The following is a 22,511-nucleotide window of genomic DNA, read 5'->3' on the forward strand; positions in this document are numbered from 1 at the left end:
TGTAGATAAGGGAAGGCATGTCAACACGCAAGAATCCAATACTCATCACTCCCAAGATTGTCCACAGAATAGAATGTCTTATTGAGATGAATGAGATTCAGGTCTGCCTGAAAGCTAAAAGCTAAATTAAAATGGCTTTGGGTGTCTCCTTGTTTCTGGTAATGATTTAAAAGATGGTTTTTACACATTTTGCCATCTGGAAAACACAGGTGACATAAAGAAAAATTAACATCGAATTACATAACATATGTGATGTCCTTGGAATGTTAAATATCCAATTAGAGAGTGAACTTTTGTCCGTTAGGGAAAACTGGAGTACTTACAATTCAGGTATCTAACATTATAATGTCAAGTAAGCGTTCATGTCTTGGTGGTTCTGTACAGGTAAAGGGGTGGGCAGGAAGCACATAGAAAATGCCTGAACTATCTCTGCTCTGGCTGTCTGAGGGTGAAATTCCTAAATATGTCATATTTTGCTTTAAGGCCTTAGAGGAGAAAACCTTAAAGAAATTGGCATAAGTCTTTCAAGAAATCTAAGGTGGCAGAAAATGTGCTTGTGTTTCCTGTGAAAAAGTTAATTTGTATGTCGGGGACCTAGAAAATGGGGGCCACTTCAGTGGCCGAGCCCATGTCACAAATCTAAACCTAAGTCAGCCTGGGGGCGCCTGGGTGGCGCAGTCGGTTAAGCGTCCGACATCAGCCAGGTCACGATCTCGCGGTCCGTGAGTTCGAGCCCCGCGTCGGGCTCTGGGCTGATGGCTCGGAGCCCGGAGCCTGTTTCCGATTCTGTGTCTCCCTCTCTCTCTGCCCCTCCCCTGTTCATGCTCTGTCTCTCTCTGTCCCAAAAATAAATAAAAAACGTTGAAAAAAAAATTAAAAAAAAAATAAACCTAAGTCAGCCTGTACTTACGGAAAACACCTGTCAAGGAAATTGAGCATACGACAGTTACAGTCCTCCAATCCAGTTTTTGATAGCTTACCCTAGAAAATATGACCTGCTAGCTTTCCAAAGAAATTCCTGACCTCCTGGACACTTGCAAGAGACAGGCGTGTGCCAGTAAACAACTGAGGGGGAAGGGTTTTGATTTATTATTTGCAGATTCCCACGATACAAAGACTCCCACCATGTTGGATTTCAAGCCAACAAGTTGAAAAGCCATCGAGCCCGTGCCAGAGGCTCCGGCAGATTATTGCTTCTAGGCCCTCAAGGCAAGTTCAGCCAACGTTCTTCTTGTCGTAGACTTTTGGATTTCACAAGCAAACATAAAGATTTTTGAAAATTAGAAGAAGAGTAACCCCAAATCTCTTCCTTCCCTTCTCCGTCTCTCCCTCCTTCCTTTGCAAGTGCTAAAAAAAAAAAAAAAAAAAAAAAGACAATCTATAATCACCATCATTTCTTTAAAAAAAGGACATTTTAACAACAAAAAGTGAAAGCCACATAATTTTAGAATAAAGAACAACCCTTTAAATGTAAGGAATCTAGATCAAGAAAATTGTATTACCTTCTTTTTCTAATCTTGTTATTATATACCTGTGGAATTTTGGTATATTCATTAGGATGTGTTTTGGCTACAAGTGATGAAGAACATGGAAGTGGCTTAAATAATACTTCAGGTCATTTCCTTACATATGAAGAGGTCTAGAGGTTCGTGGTTGCCAACAATAGTTGGTTGTCCTGTGATGCTATCAGATACCTCCCTTACCCCAGCTCTCTTTTCCATTGTCTTTAGCCTATTTACCTTTTTCTCAAGAGTGTAGCTTCATGGTCATTAGATGGCTGCTGTACTTCCAAGAAGATAAAAGGAAAAGGGCATAAGGCCTCGCTGTAAGTTGAATATTGTCCCCCCAAAAGGTATGATGAAGTCCTAACCCCAGGTACCTATAAATGTGACCATATTTGGAAATAGTCTTGACCAATGTAATTAGTTAAGATGAAGTCATGCTGAATTAAGATGGGCTCTAATCCAGTAGCTGGTATCCTTATAAGAGAAAACAGACAGATACCGAGAGTATCTCATGGCATGAGAAGACACAGAGAAGCCACAAAGGGACACATGAAGACAGAGGCAGAAATTGGAGAGATAAAGTGTAAGCCAAGAACATCAGGACTGCTGGCAGCCATTAGAGCTGAAGAAAGGCAAAGGATTCTTCCTCAGAGGCCTCGGAGGGAGCAATACCTGAGGTCAGATATATAACCTTCAGAATCGTGAGGAAATAATTTATGTTGTTTTAGGCCCAGTTTGTGGTATTTTGTTACAGCAGTCCTAGGAAACCAACACAAGCCTCTTCATCACAAAGCCTTGTCTTGGGAAGTCTCCAGATTACTCTTTATAGCCTGTTGGTGAGAACTGGGTCAGATACCCAAACTTAGAAGCATCAACGGCCCACGGGAAGGAGATTTCCATAACTGGTTTAGATCTATACTGATTCATTCTTGGGCCTGGGGTAGGGTCTGCTCTCCCTGTGATCAAGGGATCTCTCTGGACCACATGAACACATTGGAAGAAGGGGAAATGGCCTTCAGGAAGCAACAGGCAATGACTATTGTATGCGAAGATGGGTCATTTTGCCACTTTGCATGTTAGACATGCTGCCCTATTTACCAATGTTTGAGATTCACCTCCAAACAGATCTTTACATTCTCCAGAATCACTCAGAAATTTAGGTTAAGGATCAAGGTAGGTAGTTCCAGGGTAAGAAGTTAGAAAGGTGAGGGTATCTGAGAGGTAGTGTCCACAGGGAGAAACCATGGGATCTCATCTAAAACTAAGAGAGAAATTATGGAAGCAGCCCCAGTACCCATCAATAGATGAATGGATAAAGAAGATGTGGAATATCTTTAGCCATAATGGAATATTATTTAGGCATAAAAAAGAATAAAATCTTGCCATTTGCAATGACATGGATGGAGCTAGAGAGAATAAGTCAGTCAGAAGAAGACAAAAACCATATGATCCTCTCATATGTGGAATTTAAGAAACAAAACAAACAAGCATAGGGGGAGAAAAGAGACAGAGAGGCAAGGCAAAAAATAGACTCTTAACTACAGAGAACAAACTGACAGTTACCAGAAAGGAAGCGGGTGGAGGGATGGGTGAAATAGGTGAGGGGGATGAAGGAGTGCACTTGTTGTGATGAGCACAGGGTGAGGTATGGAATCGTTGAATCCCTATATTGTGCACCTGAAACTAATATAACACTGTATGTTAATTCACCTGGAATTGAAATTAAAAACTTAATTTAAAAAAAGTTTTACTTGGGGTGCCTGGGTGTCTCAGTTGGTTAAGCATCCAACTCTTATTTATTTATTTATTTTTGAGAGAACGGGGAAGGACAGAGAGTGAGTCAGGGAGGGGCAGAGAGAGAGGGAGACACAGAATCTGAGGCAGGCTCCACGCTCTGAGCTGTTAGCACAGAGCCTGACACGGGGCTTGACCCCACGAAAGGTGAGATCATGAACCAAGTTGAAGTTGGATGCCTAACCAACTGAGCCATCAGACGCCCCAAGTGTCCGACTCTATTTTGGCTGAAGTCACGATCTCACAGTTCATGAGATCGAGCCCCACATGGGGCTCTGCACTTCCTCCCTCTCTCTCTCTCCCCCTGCCCCTTCCTTGCTCATGTTCACTCGCATGTGCTCTCTCTCTCTCAAAATAAATAAATAAACATTTTAAAAAGTTTTACTTAGACAGCTAATAATAACTAAATTAGGTAACAAACCTTTGCAAGAATACTTACTAAAATGGAGGTGGGGTATATCAAACTCCACATTCAGTATGACCTAGCATTTCTTAGCCAAAAAAAAGAAAAAAAAGAAATGGGAAGAAAACAGCAAAATGTTAATAATGATTATCCCTGAGGAGTGGGTTTTTTTTAGATTGTTATAATTTTCTCTGTTATATTTTTCTGTATTTTTAAAATTTTCTACAGTGAGCATGGATAATAATGATATTTAACATTTTCAAATGAACATATGCTAAGCATTTTACTTGAATTTTTTTCATTTCATCTTCCAATTCTTTGCAGTGGGTACTATTGTTATCCCCCTTGTACAGATGAGAAAACTGAAGTATGGAGCCATCAGTTAAATAAAAAAAAAAAAAAAAAAAAGGAGAGAAAACCAAGAGAGAGATGGTAAATGAGAGAAAATGAAGTGTCAGGAAACTGGAAATCCAAGGAAGGTGAAATGATCTGGTGCAGATGAAAACCCCCCATCCTTACTCCAAGGGAATTACTACCCTCGTTTAACTATAGCTGCAACATATAGTAAGACATGCGTCTTTAATCTTCACTCAGTAACAGGCTTAAACAGTTAAACCCGGCAGCAAGTGATAAAAGAATCAGTGTTGTTAAACGTTTTTTTTTTTAAGAGCTAAACAGAGACTAAATGTGCTCATGAATTTAGCTCTAAGGACCAGAGGTGATAGAGTAGCTGTCCAAGCATTCCATCCACTAGGCAACTCCCAGCTCTACACATTCTGGAATTCCTCTCAAATATTAAATCCGTTGAGTGCATATCTGGGAACTATAGACATTGTCTGGAGGCCAAGTCTTATAAAGACTGTTACACTTCCTTGGGGCCCCTGGGTGGCTCGGTCGGTTAAGCGTCCAACTTCAGCTCAGGTCATCTCATGGTCCGTGAATTCGAGCCCTGCATCCAGCTCTGTGCTGACAGCTCGGAGCCTGGACCCTGCTTGGGATTCTGTGTGTCTCTCTCTCTGCCCCTCCCCTACTCGTGCTGTGTCTTTCTCTCTCTCTATCAAAAACAAATAAACAATAAAAAAAATTAAATAAAAGGGGCGCCTGGGTGGCACCGTCGGTTAAGCGTCCGACTTCAGCCAGGTCACAATCTCACGGTCCGTGAGTTCGAGCCCCGCGTCAGGCTCTGGGCTGATGGTTCGGAGCCTGGAGCCTGTTTCTGATTCTGTGTCTCCCTCTCTCTCTGCCCCTCCCCCGTTCATGCTCTGTCTCTCTCCCAAAAATAAATAAACGTTGAAAAAAAATTAAAAAAAAAAATTTAAGTAAAAAAAAAAGATAATTACACTTCCACTGGGATCTTCCGATCTGTGCCAGCCAAGCCCCATTCTTCCACATCTACTTCCTGGACCTGGCCTTTACTCCAACCGCTCCAAAGATAGGGTTCCAAGAGGCCAACTGATCTGTCTTTTCCCAACCACACCAGTTCTTTGACCATGGCTGCTTTATTCCCACAGTTTGCTCTGCCTGGGAGCACCTCCTCCTTCTTGGTGACCCCTCTGTTCCCCAGACATACATGTGTCGTAGCACTAAGGCAGAGTATGGCATTTGTTACACGTCTGTCTCACCTTACTGAAGACTTTGGAGGCAGTCGCCATGCCTCAGTTATCTTTGTATTCCCAGCATCTAACACAGTTGAGGGTCTATGTGAGATCATGGACCAAGATGGATGGATGGATGGATGGATAAGTAATTAAATCCCAAGGGAAGCAGATCATGTTGTAAATTCCTCAGCTGGGTTCAGTGATGTTCCCACACAGAAGCCTTAAGTCACAAGAATCCAACAAGGGTGTTGGCCACAGGTCTTCCCGGTCTGTGGAAAAGTAAGAGATATACACAGTGAGCATTGGGCAAAAGTCCTTTGAGGTAGTCTGATTTATTTTTACCAAATTCAATGCTCAGTTGTGGCGATCTGTTTTTTAAATTTTCTTTTTAATGTTTACTTTTTAAAATTTTTTTCATGTTTTATTTATTTTTGAGACAGAGAGAGAGACAGAGCATGAGCAGGGGAGGGTCAGAGAGAGGGAGAGACAGAATCTGAAGCAGGCTCCAGGCTCTGAGCTGTCAGCACAGAGCCGGATGCAGGGCTCAAACTCACGGACCGCGAGATCATGACCTGAGCCGAAGTCGGAAGCTCAACCGACTGAGCCACCCAGGCGCCCCAATGTGGTGATCTGTTTTTAATGTGTAAATTCTGCTTTCCTAAGACATTGAGAGGGACCTGCGCAATTACTTACCTCGTTTCAAGTCCAAACTTCTCCGAGTTCAGGACTTCCTTTTGTGAAATGTGCAGCTGAGCAGTTAGCGGTCAGAACTGAGAGCGGCAGAGCCCTGCAGATGTGAACGTGATATGGAAGCTTTCATCATCCAAGTGGAGATGTGAGACGTCAGCTGTAGCCGTCGGCCACACGGCGGTGGTGGGACGGGCAGGGGGCGAAGGGAGTTTGGACGAAAGTGAAAAGCTCAGGGGCTGTCAGAAACGCACTCATTTTACATGGTCTCCCTAAAAACAGGCCTGTTGCTGGCAAATGAAATGTTTCCAGCCCCGGTTAAACAATTGCTGGGTTTAGCTGCTAGACTCATGTAGCTTCTTGCTGTGAAACAGCTCTGCATTGCATTTTGCCCTGTTTTCCTTTCTTCCATTTATTAGGTCACTGTGAACTTTCTCTCCATGTTTACTCACAGTACCAGAGTCTACGGGGGTGGGAGGGAGTGCCTTCACCTGTCTTGAGACCTCCCACTGTTCCTCATGATTGACTTCACCAAGCTACTTTTTAAAAATTTCCTATACCTTATATTCCGATCGTTTTTATCTTCTCTTTTTTCTTCCAACATTTGTTTCCTACCTGAATCTGGAAGTGACTTTAAGAAGTGATCTAAGCAGAAGACATGCATCGTTTTCAGACCTTGAGAGGATCCACACTACTTCATGGGATGCCTTTGTGTGAACTGGAAGAAGGCATTCCTTCTGGGCCGATGCAGCCCCACAGTAAGGTACAGGTTTAGTGAGCAGAGAAGCAGACTGATTTCAGGACCAACTCTATTGTGCCACGAACAACCTGCCCAACCGAACAGGTGCAGTCCTGTTCAGAAAAGAACAGTCCGTAATCTTCCTTAAATTGTTATTGTGACCATTCTTCTCATAACGAAGATATTCTTCTTTAAAGTCCTTTTAATGGATGAGTGACCTCGAACACAAATTTATTTCTTCAATCTTTGGTAGTTTACAGGTCCTTGAGTGGTGTTGAGGTTACACAGTGGCTTTCTGCTACCCTAGCATCAGGTGCAAACACCATGGACTTAGCCATCCCTTTCTAGCGCTGCATCGCCATTGCACATATTGCCTTCATTTCAGCAAACAACTGATGAGCAGGGACGCTGAGTCAGACTCTAAAAGCCAGCCATCTTTTGTTTCTCTCCAGCCTGGCATTTTCCCTTCAACTAGCCTTATGACGAAATGGGAGTCCTTGAAATTTCCAAACAGAAAGTTCCCCGAGATGTTTGGCAAGCCCTCCGCATAACTCTCTGCCGCTCCAGGCCTGAGAGCCACAGAAGAGAGCTCTTGGGTTGGCTCCTCCAGCCCCAGCTGGCACTTGTCTCAGCCGTTCCCCACCCACATACCCACTTCAACACAACATGCTCAGAAAGGTGCTTGAAGTGCACAGACTGGTTCAATGTCATTTGCAGGAATCTCTGAAACTCCACACAGAAACACAATGACAAGACCTCATGCACACAGTATTTTGTTTCAGAACAATATTGTCATACGCATGAGTTCGCGTAATCTTGAGTTGGACTTCTCGCCCAACAAGCAGAAACGCCTAAACTCAGATTAGCGAAAGCTGTCTATCCCAGCCCGTCCTTTTCTGTGGTTCAGGTTGGTTCATGAGAAGGCACGAGCGAGAGCCCTGCTCCATGGGGCCCCATTCTCTGGGTCTCAGTCTCCAAAATGGCTGCAGATGTCCCCCCAGTTCCATTTGTTCTGACCCACTTCTTCCTCGCCCTGAACCCCGAGCCTGTGGCCTCGACACCTTCCCTCCGGCTCCTTTTCTTCCTTCCGGCTCCCTGCAGGCTAAGGGTGACAGGCTTTCTCTCAATGCCCTTCACCTTCTTCAACTAGAAACCTTTAGGTCTCCACCAGTTTCCAAGGCAAATCTTTACGAGCCGCCACCTAAATCCTGAGGCTGGGATACAGGATTCATTCACACAGAACCTTTATCTCTTTGAAACAACAGTTACATTAACTGATGCCTATTCCTGTCTGTATGATAGCCACGGCATTCTGTGCTTTATGCGTATTCTCCCATCTCATTCTTACAACAAACACGTAAGGGGGCTACGAAGAGTATGCCCATTTACAAATGAGGAAGCTGAGGCTGACTTTAAGCCACTTTCCCAAAAGGACCTAGCTGGCTTCACAGCCATGTGCTGTGTTCAGACTTGCTTTACCTCCTTATCTTCTGATAAAGGTCTGCTTGAAATCCCCAGGTTTCTCCTTAATGCCGTATGCCAGCATTACCATTCAACGATCTACCAGATCTCAGGGGGGGCGCCTTCCCCAAACCTTCAGCTTGCGCTTCCCCAGACGAACTAGCATGTTCACAGCCCAAGGCATCTACCTTACTCTCATCCTAGGCAACGTGGAGGAAGCCACATTTTCATTACAACCCACAAGAAGAAATATTCACCCCCAGGCCTGCAGCTCTCCACAAACGACGTGGAAATATTCGGGGCGCCTGGATGGCTCAGTTGGTTAGGCGTCCGACTTCGGCTCAGGTCATGATCTCACAGTTCGTGGGTTCGAGCCCCACGTCAGGCTCTGCACTGACAGCTCAGAGCTTGGAACCTGCTATGGATGCTGTGTCTTCCTCTCTCTCTGCCCCTCCCCTGCTTGTGCTCTGTCTCTCTCGCTTTTAAAAATAAAGAAACATTTAAAAAAAAAAAAGACGTAAAAATATTCATCATCTAGTCTTTGCCCTAAGGCAGAGGTTTTCAGCCCTGGATGCACATTAGAATCACAGAAAGCTTTCCTACAGCATGGATCCTTGGGTTCCCAGGCCCAGGGCAACTGATGCAGGATCTCTGGGGGTGGGGCCTGGGTGCAGGTGGATTTTTCATTTGTTTGTTTTTACTACCACGTGATTCTAATGAGAACCCTACATGCCCTTCTCTTTGTGATCCATATTCATTACATTTTCCTTTTTTAAAGTTTATTTATTTTGACAGAGAGACAAAGTGTGAGTCAGAGAGGGTCAGAGAGAGAGAGAGAGAGAGAGAGAGGGTATCCCAAGCAGGCTCAGCACTGTCAATGCAGAGCCTGAGGTGGGGCTCAAACCCACAAACCGTGAGATCGTGACCTGAGCCAAAGTCAGACACTTAACCAACTGAGCCACCCAGGCGCCCCTCGTTACCATTTTCTATAGCTGACTCAGAACCATCAGTTGATATATGGGGCACCTAGCACTTGCCAAAGAGGTGACAGTTCGCTCTCCTTATCTCCTCATTAGCTCCTGACCAATAGAACATCCATTCGCTCTGTCTCCTCCTGTGAATATATCCAATCTATCTAATATCATTGTGGAATATCTATCCATTGTTATAGAACTACTGTTTTCTCATTGCATATGGATTTGCTTTACTTAAACAAACTGATAACTATCTCAAAGATGTAGACTACGCTTTATAATCTTTGCTTCTTTCCACAGGGCCTGCAAATAGCTTCAAAACCGCAATAGACAGTAAATGAATGATGATGATAAGAAAATCTATTCTTTTTGCTTTCATTTCCCTTTGATATGAAAGGCAATTAAATAGGCTGCAGGGAACAGGGTGTTTAGAGGCTGAAATAAGAGAAATATGTAGCCTGGACAAAACCAGAAGATGTCCAGGAAGCAGATACAGATAAAGGCTCAGAGAGGTTAAGTAATTGGCTCAAATGTGCACAGAAAGTAAAAAGTGGAGTCCGTTTTGCAACCAGGCATTAGACTGTCCCTATTCTGTGTTGGCATCACCATCCATCCAGTTGTCCAAACCACTTCAGAAACCCGTGTTCAGTTAACCGGACAAGGAGGCCATTAGATTGAAATAGCTTTAACGCCATGGCAACCTGTGTAAGCAAACTAAAATCTAAGCCTGTAAACGCCTCAAGATTACAAAGTTGAAACCTAAGGGTAACCAATCACAACCGGCCAACTAGGCTTTAAGCTAGAGCCAATCAATGACTTCCTTGCTTTACTTTCACCTTTTCTCTACAAAGAAAGTCTCTCTGGGAGCTCCTGTTGGTGGAATTCTCCTGACCACTTCTGACTTGGTGCTACCCCATCAGAACTGATTTTTTGCTCAAATAAACTCTGAACAATTTTATTTTTTTTTTTAATTTTTTTTTTCAACGTTTATTTATTTTTGGGACAGAGAGAGACAGAGCATGAACGGGGGAGGGGCAGAGAGAGAGGGAGACACAGAATCGGAAGCAGGCTCCAGGCTCTGAGCCATCAGCCCAGAGCCCGACGCGGGGCTCGAACTCCCGGACCGCGAGACCGTGACCTGGCTGAAGTCGGACGCTTAACCGACTGCGCCACCCAGGCGCCCCAAACTCTGAACAATTTTAATATGTCTCAGTTTATCTTCTAACACTGGGAACCATTCTCTACAACACTTCTCTGGCCATGACTCTTGTACCCTCCTCCAATTCCGCGCGCCATTTGGTTCATCAGTTTGCCCCCACCCCTCTCGATCACCACCGTAATTCAGATTACTGCCTTCGCATGCCCAGATTACCCCGGTAGCTAGAGTCGAAGATTTGGAATACTGGCTGACCTCCAAAACAAAAAGATTAAACATTGGGAATGACTTTTATAAACTGTGAGCATTTCTTCTAATCTCTTTTAGAGACACAGACCTACTTCCCTACATGTAGTCCTGAATGGCTTAAATCATGGTCCACTGGGAAGTTACAATTGTCTTTTCACCCACTGACATAAATTTTGGTGTGAGGGTCAGCGCACCTGCTCTAGTCCTATACATCCCATTGAGGCAACCAGATAGTCTCGGAGATTCTAGTCTTGTTTGCTGATTGCATTTCACCAGTGTATTTCATTGTCCGCCATTTAGGACCTAACTGTGATGACTGCATTTGGTGTCTTGAGTTGTGGTTGCTTTTAACCCATTTCATTCCTCGGTTTCTCCGCGGCTGGGGCCTTGTGTTGCTCTTGACCTCACTAACCTGAATTCCCGGGTTTCCTGCCTACCTATCACTGAATAAATATCCCATGCCGTGATACTGAAGTGGTTTTTTTTTTTTTTTTTTGCTGTACTTTGCCACCTGTAGGGGCATTTGGTCAGGCTGCCTTAAGACCTCTCTGCACCACTAACAGCCTGCCCTTTGCTGCCAGCGTCCTCCAGATAACTTTCTCTATTGCCCCTCAAACAGATCTGCCTCCCCACTGCCTTCCTCATCTCAGAGGTGGGTCTCCTCACAAGCGTGGGAACTAGTTTAGACCCATAAGTGTCCCTTTGATATCTACTTATTGCAAACACAAGAGAAACTTCTTCAGGGCAAAGGGAGCTGGTCATTTTTGGCAGACTGCTCAGGCTGTTTCAACAATGAAGCTTCTCCGAATATTACGGTCTCCTGCTCTTCTGGGAACCATGGAACAAAGTACTCTAGTTAATATTCTCAGCTGACCTGCCAAGAAGGAAGGGCACACCGGTAGGAGTTCCATATACTATTTAAAGAACAGACGTTCCTTAGATGGGAGAACAGCAATATATGGCCAGGATTTTAATGAGGCAGGGAAAGGTGGGATGTGGCAAAATGAGATAGCGAATGAAAATTCCCTTCGACCTTCACACTGGCCATTTATTCTGTTTTGTGATTCCATTTAAACTTATTGTCTTCATTGGGAGTATTGTGCATTATTAGCATTATATATTTAACCTGTTCTATGAAGAAATGTGTACTTGTATGAGATAAAAGAAGCCTGCTTTAGTCTTTGGGAATTAGTCTTCGTAAAAGTTGGAGCTGTGCCTCAAGAGAGAAAATGAGGATGATGAGGATATGAAATGATCTCTCTCCGTATTCATTACGTTTACATTTCAATTCTGTCTCGTAATTGGTGGCTATAAGGTTATTCCTTTCCCTCCACCTATGCTTCTTCCTCTCTGATGGTCTTTCTAAATTCGTTTAGAGGCAGAAAATCCCCCCAAAAAACTACATGATCGTAGGTAGAGGAGAGTTGAGCATTACACTGGAGGTGTAGTTCTTTTTTTTTTTTAATTTTTTTTCAACGTTTATTTATTTGTTTTTGGGACAGAGAGAGACAGAGCATGAACGGGGGAGGGGCAGAGAGAGAGGGAGACACAGAATCGGAAACAGGCTCCAGGCTCTGAGCCATCAGCCCAGAGCCCGACGCGGGGCTCGAACTCACGGACCGAGAAATCGTGACCTGGCTGAAGTCGGACGCTTAACCGACTGCGCCACCCAGGCGCCCCTAGAGGTGTAGTTCTTGTAAGCAACACGATGCAGTGAGAGTCAGAAAGACGATTGCTCAGGGCAGCTCAGTCCAGTGTAATATCAGACATGGAGGCGAGTCAGGCAGATCAAAGAAAGTGGCACCTGAGTCCGTCCGAGTTGTCTCACCCACTTTTCCTATTCTCCACGTCTTCAACTTCCATTCACTTTTTTGCGTGTGTCGTTAAATACTTATTATATGCTTTACTATACTCATGCAACTAGCATTCATAATTTAATATTGAGTGCACTATGATTACTATTAAATTTCCTTATCATTTGCTTGTTCCCTGTAGTTAATAATTGCCTTAAAAAAAAAACTTCTTCGATTTCTTTCCCCATTACACTTCTTCCCACACCTTCCAATATTCTATCAGACCGGTTTTCCACAAGATTAGTCAAACCAGGGAATGTATCAATTCCAGTTCCAAAATAAATGAATTACTTTAAGTTTGCAAGGAAATTTGAAAATCCTGCCATTTTTGAAATGGAGTCTGTACGAGTGTCTTTTTTTAAAAAATATGCAAGGGGCACCTGGGTGGCTCAGTCAGTTAAGCGTCCGACTTCGGCTCAGGTCATGATCTCACAGTTCGTGGGTTTGAGCCCCACGTCGGGCTCTGTGCTGACAGCTCAGAGCCTGGAACCTGCTTCACATTCTGTGTCTCCCTCTCTCTCTGCCCCTTCCCTGCTCATGCTCTGTCTCAAAAATAAATAAACATTAAAAAAAATTTTTTAAATAAATAAAAAAAATTAAAAATATGCAAACCACAAAAAATATAGGTAGAGCAGGCCATCTGCAAGTGGGAGCACTTCATCAGGGGTCAGTAGAGCTCAGGGGCTAAGTTTCTGGCATCAGAGTGCCGCTCTTCAAATCCTGGCTCTGCCCACCTGAAACAAGATACTCACCTGTTTGTGCCTCAGTTTCCTCATCCATAAAATGGAGATAATAGTACCTACCACAAGGATTGTTTCAAGTTTAACTTAAATAATGTATGTAAGTCTCTTTATAGGATGCCTGACACATAGTAAATTATCAGCACATGTGAGGTATTATCTACCACAATAACAAAGGAAGAAAGTTAAACAAAATCAAGACTTTATTTAAACTTTATGCATGTATATCTGAGACTAATATAATTCTGTACATTAATTATACTGGAATTAAAATGAATGAATGAATATCGACAAAATATCCGCATCTAACATCATACTTAACGGAAACTAGATGTGTTCTCCTGAAGATTAGAAATCAGGCAAGGATATTCCCTCTTACCACTCCTTTTCAATATTGCACTGGAAGTCCTAAGTAATGCAATAAGATTTTTTATCAAGGAAATAAAAGTTATACAGACTAAGAAGGAAAAAATAAGCTGTGTTTGCTTACAAACAACATGACTCTCTGTGTAGAAAATCCCACAGAATCAACAAAAAACCTCTTGTGATAATAGCAAGGTTGCAAGACATAAGTTAACATACCAGAGTGATTGCTTTCCTAACACCAGCAATGAACATTTGGAATTTGACATTGAAAACACAACACCATTTACATTAGTACTGACAAGAAAATAAAAATCCAATGATAAATTTTAAAACAAATGTGCAAGATCTATATGATGAAAACCGCAACACTCTGATGAAAGAAACCAATGATCTAAGTAAATGGGGGAGGTGTTGCATGGATAAGAAGACTCAATATTATCAAGATATCACTTCTTTCTAATTCGATCAGCAGATTCCACTCAATCCTAATAAAAATCCCAGCAAGTTATGTTTTGGCTATCAACAAATTGATTCTAAAGTTTATATAGAGATGAAAAACACCCAGAATAGACAACCTAATAATAGTAATAATAAAAAGAAGAAGAAATTCAGAGGACTGACACTATCTGACTTTAATTCTTTCTATAAAGCTGTAGTGATGCGGTACTGGTGAAAAAACAGACCAATAGATTGATGGAACAAAATAAAGAACCCAGAAATAGACCCCCATAAATATAATCAACTTCTCTTTGACACAGGAGCAAAGGCAATTCACTAAAATAAGGATAATCTTTTCAATAAATGTTGTTGAAACAATGTACATCCACATGGGAAAAGAAAAGAAAAAAAAAGAGTTGACACAAAAATTAGCCTTTCACAAAAATTAACTCAAAACGGATCACAGACCTAAATATACGAAACAATAAAACTCTTAGAAGATAAAATAGGAGAAAACCTAGGTGACTTTGCATCTGGCAACGAGTTTTTAGATTCAGTATCGAAAGCATAATCCATGAAAGAAAGATCCGTAAGTGGGACTTCATTAAAATTACAAACTTCCGCTCTACAAAAGACACAGTTAAGAGAAAGAAAAGACAAGCCACAGACTGGGAGAAAATATTTATGAAACACACAGGTGATTAAGAACTTACATCCACAAGGTACAAAGAACTCTCAAAAGTCAATAATAAGAAAACACCTTAAGTTTTAAAATGAGCAAAGGATCTGAACCTCACCAAAGAAGATATAGATGACAAATAAGCATGGGAAAAGATGTTCAACACTACATTTCATTAGGGAGCTGCAAACTAAAACAAAAATGGCACACCTATTAGAATGGCCAAAATCCAAAAACAATTACGACACCACATGCTGGTGAGGACGTACAGCAACGGGAACTCTTCAGGGCATGTGGGAAGGCAAAAGAGTACAGCCACTGAAGACAGTTTGGCAGTTTCTTACAAAGCTAAGAGTTCTGCCAAATCTCTATTTTGTTTTTTTGTTTTTGAACGTAAAAGGCATATTGCTAAGTGAAAGAGGCCAGCCAGGAAGGAAAGGCTATATATCCTGTGTGATTCCAACCATAGACATTCTGGAAAAGGCAAACTAAGGAGACAATAGAAAAAGCAGTGGTTGCCAAGGTTTCTGGGGGAAGAGAGGGTGAGCAGGTGAAGCACAGAGGATTTTTAGGGCAGTGAAACTTTTCCCGATGATGCTCTAATGGCGGATACAGGATGATATGTGACGCCATGAAACATGGTGGCTACAAATGAACATTTGTCCGAACCCATAGAATGTACAACACAGAGGGAACCCTGATGCAAACTAAGAACTTTAGTTAAATGATGTATCAACATTGATCCATCAATTGTAACAAATGTGCTACACTAATGCAAAATGTAGTAATAAGGGAAACTTTGGAGGTAGAAGAGGAATATGTATAGGAACGTGTACTTTCTTATTCAATTTTTCTATAAACCTGAAACTGCTCTAAAAATAGCCTATTAGTCAAGATACATTTTATATATATCATTTATATATAGTGATACAACATGTTTCACCTAGGACACTTCAAAATTACTTTTCTATTGCAATATCCACTGTGAGGATAAAATCTATTCTCCACTCAAATATACATTGATACTTATACATTTATATATACAATTTGCGTGTGTGTGTGTGTGTGTGTGTGTGTGTCCTGCTTTAAAACCTTTATTTCCTTCTCAGTGCCCTCTACAAAACAATCCATATTCACTCCTATGCTTATAGAACCTGGCATGGTACCTAGTTCATAGCAGATACCCATTAATATTTGTTAACTCAATGTTTGTTGAATGATATGTCAGATATTGGATGTAGATGACTATGGATGCACTAAACTGTGCTATCATGTATCACCTACATATTTCTCCATCTTATTTATAAGGTTATACTGACAGCCATTTCCAACTGCCTTGCTGATATCAGGACACAATGTACCTATAGCCTTCCCCTGGTATATCTAATCTCAGCTTAGCTTGTTAGAGTAGGTAGAAAAATAATAAGGACAGGTAAACAGTAAAGGATATAGGACCTATGGATTAAAAGGCAGAGTTGCTCATTTAAATTCTATTTCTCCAGTTTCTTAAAAACAAAACAGAGAATTGCTAGAAGTTATTTGGAAGGCTTTTTAAACTTCTCGGTAGTATGGTTATTAATACTGCCCTAACAGTATTACTATTCTTACAAATTACATACATATATTATTATATATATTATTGTTCCTTAACAAAGAAACATGTATTCTTCTTTTTTTTTCAACGTTTATTTATTTTTGGGACAGAGAGAGACAGAGCATGAACGGGGGAGGGGCAGAGAGAGAGGGAGACACAGAATCGGAAATAGGCTCCAGGCTCTGAGCCATCAGCCCAGAGCCCGACGCGGGGCTCGAACTCCGGGACCGCGAGATCGTGACCTGGCTGAAGTCGGACGCTTAACCGACTGCACCACCCAGGCGCCCCCCTTTTTTTTTTTTTAGAAACACGTATTCTTAAGTTCATCTTCGAGTAAACCTGAACTTCCATCTGAAAATGGGCCCATGGAGCTCTGCCCAACTTTGAAGAAATATTAAAAAACATTTGGATCAACTACAATATCAATATACCAGTGTTACAAATATCTGATTATCTATATTCATTGTAAGCACCACAAACAAAATAAAAACTATACTAGAAGATACTTATGAAGCATTCAGGCTTTGAGAACCTGATTTCAAGGATCCACAAAGACAAAGAAATGAGCATTCATTAAAAACTCCATACTTCACAGAAAGGTTGAAATCTGGGATGCCCGGGTGGCTCAGTTCGTTAAGTGTCAGACTTTAGCTCATGGCACGATCTCGCAGTTCGTGAGTTCAAGCCCTGCATCGGGTTCTGTGCTGACAGAGCAGAGCCTGCTTGGGATTCTCTCTCTCCCCTCTCTCTGTCCCTCCCCCACTTGTGCTGTCTCTCTCAAAATAAATAAATAAGCAAACTTGAAAAAAAAAAAGGGGGGGAGGGGAGTTAACATTTTCCACGGCAGGGAGTTACTGCTCTAAAGCACCATCTCAGCTTCCTTTCTTGGGTTTGTAAGACTCCGAAACTGTGCCAAAGTTGCCTATCAAGAAATGTTGCTACACTGCAGAAGCCCGTGAGTTTCCAGGCTAGGCAGACTGGATGTTGCCTGGGAAACCGTTACTGGCTTCTGCCACAGCTGGAAGGGAAAATGTCTGTTCCTGAGGCAAGAATGGCGTCAGAATTCTCTCTGGCCCTTCTGTCGTTTCTGCAGTCCTCATGGCTTATCTGTCCCCTGTCCACAGCTCCCATTTGGCCTGATTTTGTGTGATTCCTGATTCCCAGATGTTTGCTTGAATTGGACTCTCTCCCTCTCTAGACAGAAGCAAAAACCTAATGACTGCAAAGCTGTTTGGTTTTACCTACGTGGTGTATTTATTTATTTATTTATTTATTTTGACCGATGTTTAAAAATCAGGGTATATCTCATAAAAACCTTTACAGCCTTGCTTTTTGAAAAATTGGAGTACCTGGCAATAACTGAAACTATTTTCTCTCACAGAGCAGTCTGTTAGAACAGAAGGGCTAGTGCCCACTTAAATGGCACGTGTTCTCCATTTCGCCACAATCCCCACTATTCCCTATTGTCCCCGACAATGAGACTGCATATTAAGTTTTCATTTACCACTCTACTTTCGCGCTTTTTTTTTTTGTCTTCATGATCGAGAGGTATTTTTCTCTTCCATTTATTCGTAAGAAGCGGCAAAATGAGATAGGAGAGGTTTAAGAACTTCAAGAAAAAAATATACAATTCATTCTCGGAGGATACAAAGACTATTTCTACATGTTTAATATGGAAAATGAGTATACATCCAAGAACAGATCCTGCTTCACGTACTGTCTTATATCTCACGTCTAATACCTACAGCTATTGGAGTTTGTGGCTCCTGGTATAGTTTTCAGACATCCGGGTTTTCTTAAAGTGGTATCATGCTCTGGATTTATCCCCAATCCTAGCTTGCTGCCTCATTTCCTCAATTTGCCTACAGACCAGGAGAAGTAAGTCATACATCTACAAGTAAAGGTTCTGGGTGGCTCTAATTGCTCCTACTCATTGTCTACAAAAAAGCTGATTTCCATACATGGGCCATAGTGTTTCCTTCTAATTTAGCAATAAATGCTATATAGTCAATGATTCTTAGCATAAACGAATCTGGACGTCCTAGCTCACTGACCCCCTAATCATTTAATCTTTGTAATCGTGGTTGTGTATAGATTATGCTAGAACAATCAACGACTTTAGCCGATAGTTTTTAGCTAAAGAGAAGGGAAGGGAAGGAAGGAGAGAGAAGAAAGGAAAAGGAACACAAATAGCACTCAACAAATGTTAACCGTAATATTATCCATATTATATCGATGCCGAGTACCCTTAGCATCAGGTTTAGGGTATTTTCCTCTCTTCTTGGTAATTACTTCAGCCTACTGGAGACAAGGCAAAAGTTTACTGCAGTTTTCTGCACTCTCTAATGAATTGATCATTTAAAAAAAATTTTTTTTAACATTTATTTATTTTTGAGACAGAGAGAGACAGAGCATGAACGGAGAAGGGGCAGAGAGAGAGGGAGACACAGAATCCGAAACAGGCTCCAGGCTCTGAGCGGTCAGCACAGAGCCCGACGCGAGGCTAGAACTCACGGACCGCGAGATCATGACCTGAGCCGAAGTCGGACGCTTAACCGACTGCCTGTCTTCATGATCGGTTGCTTAACCGACCGAGCCACCCAGGCGCCCAGATCATTTTAAAAATCCTAGGGTCGCCTGGGTGGCTCAGTAGATTAAGAGTCCGACCTTGGCTCAAGTCATCTCACGATCCGTGAGTTTGAGCCGTGTGTGGGGCCCTGTACTGACAGTGTGAAACCTGAGTCTGCTTCCGATTCTGTGTCTTCCTCTCTCTCTGTCCCTCCCCCATTCATGCTCTCTCTCTCTCTCTCAAAAATAAATAAACATTTAGAAAAATTGTTTTAATCCTAGGTTTTTAAGGACCTTGTTTGTTGGAAAGGAAAGCGAGGAAACAGACCTGCATGCGGTCACGGGATGGCAGCAGACCACCAGATACCCCAAAATCTCCTTAGAAGGTGCAGACCAAGGTTACCCTGGTGGCCTTCAGGGAAAAAGCTTCTCAGATCCTAGGTGGCATCCCGTGGTCAAAGCATCAAGTACATAAAGGGACCTTAGCTTGAAGATGACAGACCGAGGGCTAAATGGGTTTAAGTCTCTGTCCCCAAAATGTAAAATAAATGATTAGGATAGTCAGGGCTGGTCTGAATAGGCACATTGGATTGGTTCAGATGAAGCAGGCTCGTCTGTAAGCACAGATGAGTCAAGGCTAGACACAGTTAGGGCCATAAAAGAGGAAGCCCTGACTTCCTAAAAGAGGAGAGCCTCCACCTCTCCAGGGCAGTCTGAGGCTTTGGGGGCATGCCCTCTGGCTGGCTGAGGCTGCTGCCTCCGTCCAAGCCGGCTGGCAGAAGTGACGGCCCAGCACATCAGCAAGCGGCCAACAGGAGCTCCCGGCTGCCTTTTTCTGCAGGGGTGACAATGTGGCGTGCTTCCTGACCTCTCTTCCTCCTCTGTACCGAATGATGAAGGGACAGGACAATCAGAAACTCTTCCTTGTGCGAACACGGAAGTATGCATTCCTCATCAGACACAACCACAAGGTAAAGAAACCGCATCAGCCTTGTGGGCTGGGTCCTGGCCCTGGCGGTCAACGACATACCCACGCACTCTTGAAACATCCGCTGAGCGCTCCCTTAGACCAGAGGCTTTGCGTTCCCCTCCCCCTAAGCTTGGGGGCTTTCCCATTTGAAGAACTAATAAACTCCCTCTCTGGTTTTCTTCAACAGACCAAGCACGTGACAGGCGAGGTCTCCGATTTTTTTCTTCGCCTATTTCCTCCTAAAATTTAAGCCCGCAGTTAGCCACACTAAACTGCAAGAGAGTGCGGGCTTAACACAGCTCTGTGAAGCATACCCCACGTTTTGTTGTTGCTGTTTTCCCGAGGAGTGCCAACAATCCGAATAAGATTGTAAATAAATAAGGTATAAGGAATTTCCCCCAGGACCTCACATCTGCAATTCCACCCAACGTCAAGGACTTCTGAGCCTGCTGTCCCCAAACATATGCCTGAAACCAAAGCAGTGACATGTTCGGTGGTGAACTGGGTGCTGTGTCCTCAGCTCCAGCCTCTCTCTTCCCCTGATAATAAAACAGCCTGCTTTACTTCACCACAACATTTTAATTCCCCTGTGTGTCGCCATTCCCTGTGTGGCACCCCATAGGCGTGGAAGCCGCAGGGATCGGGAGGTGTGAAGGGCCCAGTTTGGGGGAGGACAGACTGGGGGTAGGCTGAGGCAGGCTGTGTCTGCAAATTGCTACTTCCTAGCTGACTAGCGTGGCCTGACGCCCTGCAGGGTGGTTTAAAAAGTAACAGCTAATGGACACATATGTCTGGAATGTAAAGGAGCCGCCCAGTCCATGGCGCCAGTAATCATTGTTGCTGATTTTGTAAAAAGGGTTAGTATAAATTGTTAGCATTCTGAGCGGTTGATGATGCGCTCAGTGTGCGTTCAGAAGGATCTACTCGGTATGCGCTTGTGATGTATTATTGTGATCTACGGGAACCCAGATGCCTTGTCAATTGGGGAGCCTCAGACCTCACCGAGGCACTGCTGCGTAGGTATTTGCCTAACATGCCTGATGAAGAAAAGGCAAAATGTTGAGTATTTTCAGAAAAATTCTAACAGGATGTAACCGGTTAAATGCAGCCTCTGAAAGGGAAATGAAATTGTAAACTACACATCTTTTTTTTTTTTTTTTTTTTAATGTTTATTTTTGAGACAGAGGGAGACAGAGCGCGAGCAGGGGAGGGGCAGAGAGAGAGGGAGACACAGAATCGGAAACAGGCTCCAGGCTCTGAGCTGTCAGCACAGAGCCCGATGTGGGGCTCGAACCCACGAACCGTGAGATCATGACCCGAGCTGAAGTCGGACGCCCAACCGACTGAGCCACCCAGGCGCCCCCAGATACACATCTTAAAAAGAGCATAGACTGCAGACAGAGAACGGGATGGAGGAAGAAAGGAACACCTGTGGGAAGATAAATCAGGAAGGCACGCCCCGGTTTCAAATTCGAACCCAGGTAGTGGCGTAGGGAGAGAAGAGGACAGATCACAGAGTGGTCCAGAAAGGAGAATGGACTCCACGCCTGGCGGCTGAAGGCAAGGAGGGAATCACAGACGATCTTGCAATTTCTGTCATGGAGCGATTAAGTAAATATTGACTTCACTTACTGAGAGGAGGAACAAGCTTGGGGACTAATATAATTAGTTTAGAATTTACTTTAAATTGGATACTTACGTCATCGCGGAGTTTATTCAACCAGGAACAAAGAGCCGTTTCTTTCTTAGCTATTTTTGTCATGTGTTTTAAGACTGCCCCGTGATTTAACTAGCATGCATCACCAAGAATAAATGCGTATATAGAAAATAAACACGGTCTTTTGTTCTAATACAAATATATAGGGTGACTGAGTCCACAGTTATGCAACACCTAGAAATCATGACTAAGAAACTAGAACATTGACATAGAATTCAAAGATTTATGATCAGAGGTCAATAAAACTGGTAATCATCAGATTCAGAGAAGTGAAAGTCATTTAGAGTTCTCCCTTTTCATTTGTTTGAATATATTTCAGAGATTCCACAACCGACTGTTAAGCAAAAGAATGTCCTAAAGGAGAAAGAGGAAGGTAATAAGAAGAAAGCAGTAACACTAGTTTTGTAAATAATAATTTGGAAAAATGTCAAAAAGTCTACTATTTCACTGGTAGAATGGACTAGTGATCAACAACTGATTTATAAAACAAACAATGCAGGATGCCTTGGTGACTCAGCGGGTTGAGTGACCCCCTTCGGCTCAGGTCATGATGTCGCAGTCCGTAAATTCCAGTCCCGCATCAGGCTCTGTGCTGACAGCTCAGAGCCTGGAGCTTGCTTCAGCTTCTGTGTCTCCCTCTCTCTCTGCCCTTCCCCCACTCACGCTCTGTCTCTGTCTCTCTCTTTTCTTTTTTTTTTTTTTAATGTTTTTATTTTATTTTTGCGACAGAGAGAGACAGAGCATGAGCAGGGGAGGGACAGAGAGAGAGAGAGGGAGACACAGAATCGGAAGCAGGCTCCAGGCTCTGAGCTGTCAGCACAGAGCCCGATGCGGGGCTTGAACCCACAGACTGTGAGATCATGACCAGAGCCGAAGTCGGATGCTTAACCAACTGAGCCACCCAGGCGCCCCTGTCTCTGTCTCTCTCAAAACCAAATAAACATTAAAAATTTTTTAAAAAAATAAAATAAAATAAAATAAAATAAAATAAAATAAAAACAATGCAATTCAGGTCAATCG

General features: G+C 42.9%; 2 long non-coding RNA genes across 2 annotated transcripts; one reads left to right on the forward strand and one right to left on the reverse strand.

Annotated features, from left to right (window-relative positions):
• Window positions 1-3,632: 3,632 nt before the first annotated feature.
• On the reverse strand, window positions 3,633-7,447 carry LOC109501555. The gene is made up of 3 exons (XR_002744125.2): window positions 5,994-7,447; window positions 5,325-5,569; window positions 3,633-3,790 (listed from the first exon to the last, which is right to left on the reverse strand). It is a non-coding gene; the product is annotated as an uncharacterized LOC109501555 (long non-coding RNA).
• An 11,722-nt stretch (window positions 7,448-19,169) lies between these two features.
• On the forward strand, window positions 19,170-20,348 carry LOC111556241. The gene is made up of 2 exons (XR_002159682.3): window positions 19,170-19,775; window positions 19,962-20,348. It is a non-coding gene; the product is annotated as an uncharacterized LOC111556241 (long non-coding RNA).
• The last annotated feature ends 2,163 nt before the right edge of the window (window positions 20,349-22,511 follow it).

The sequence above is a fragment of the Felis catus genome, chromosome B4, assembly GCF_018350175.1.
Source record: "Felis catus isolate Fca126 chromosome B4, F.catus_Fca126_mat1.0, whole genome shotgun sequence".
NCBI lineage: Eukaryota > Metazoa > Chordata > Mammalia > Carnivora > Felidae > Felis > Felis catus.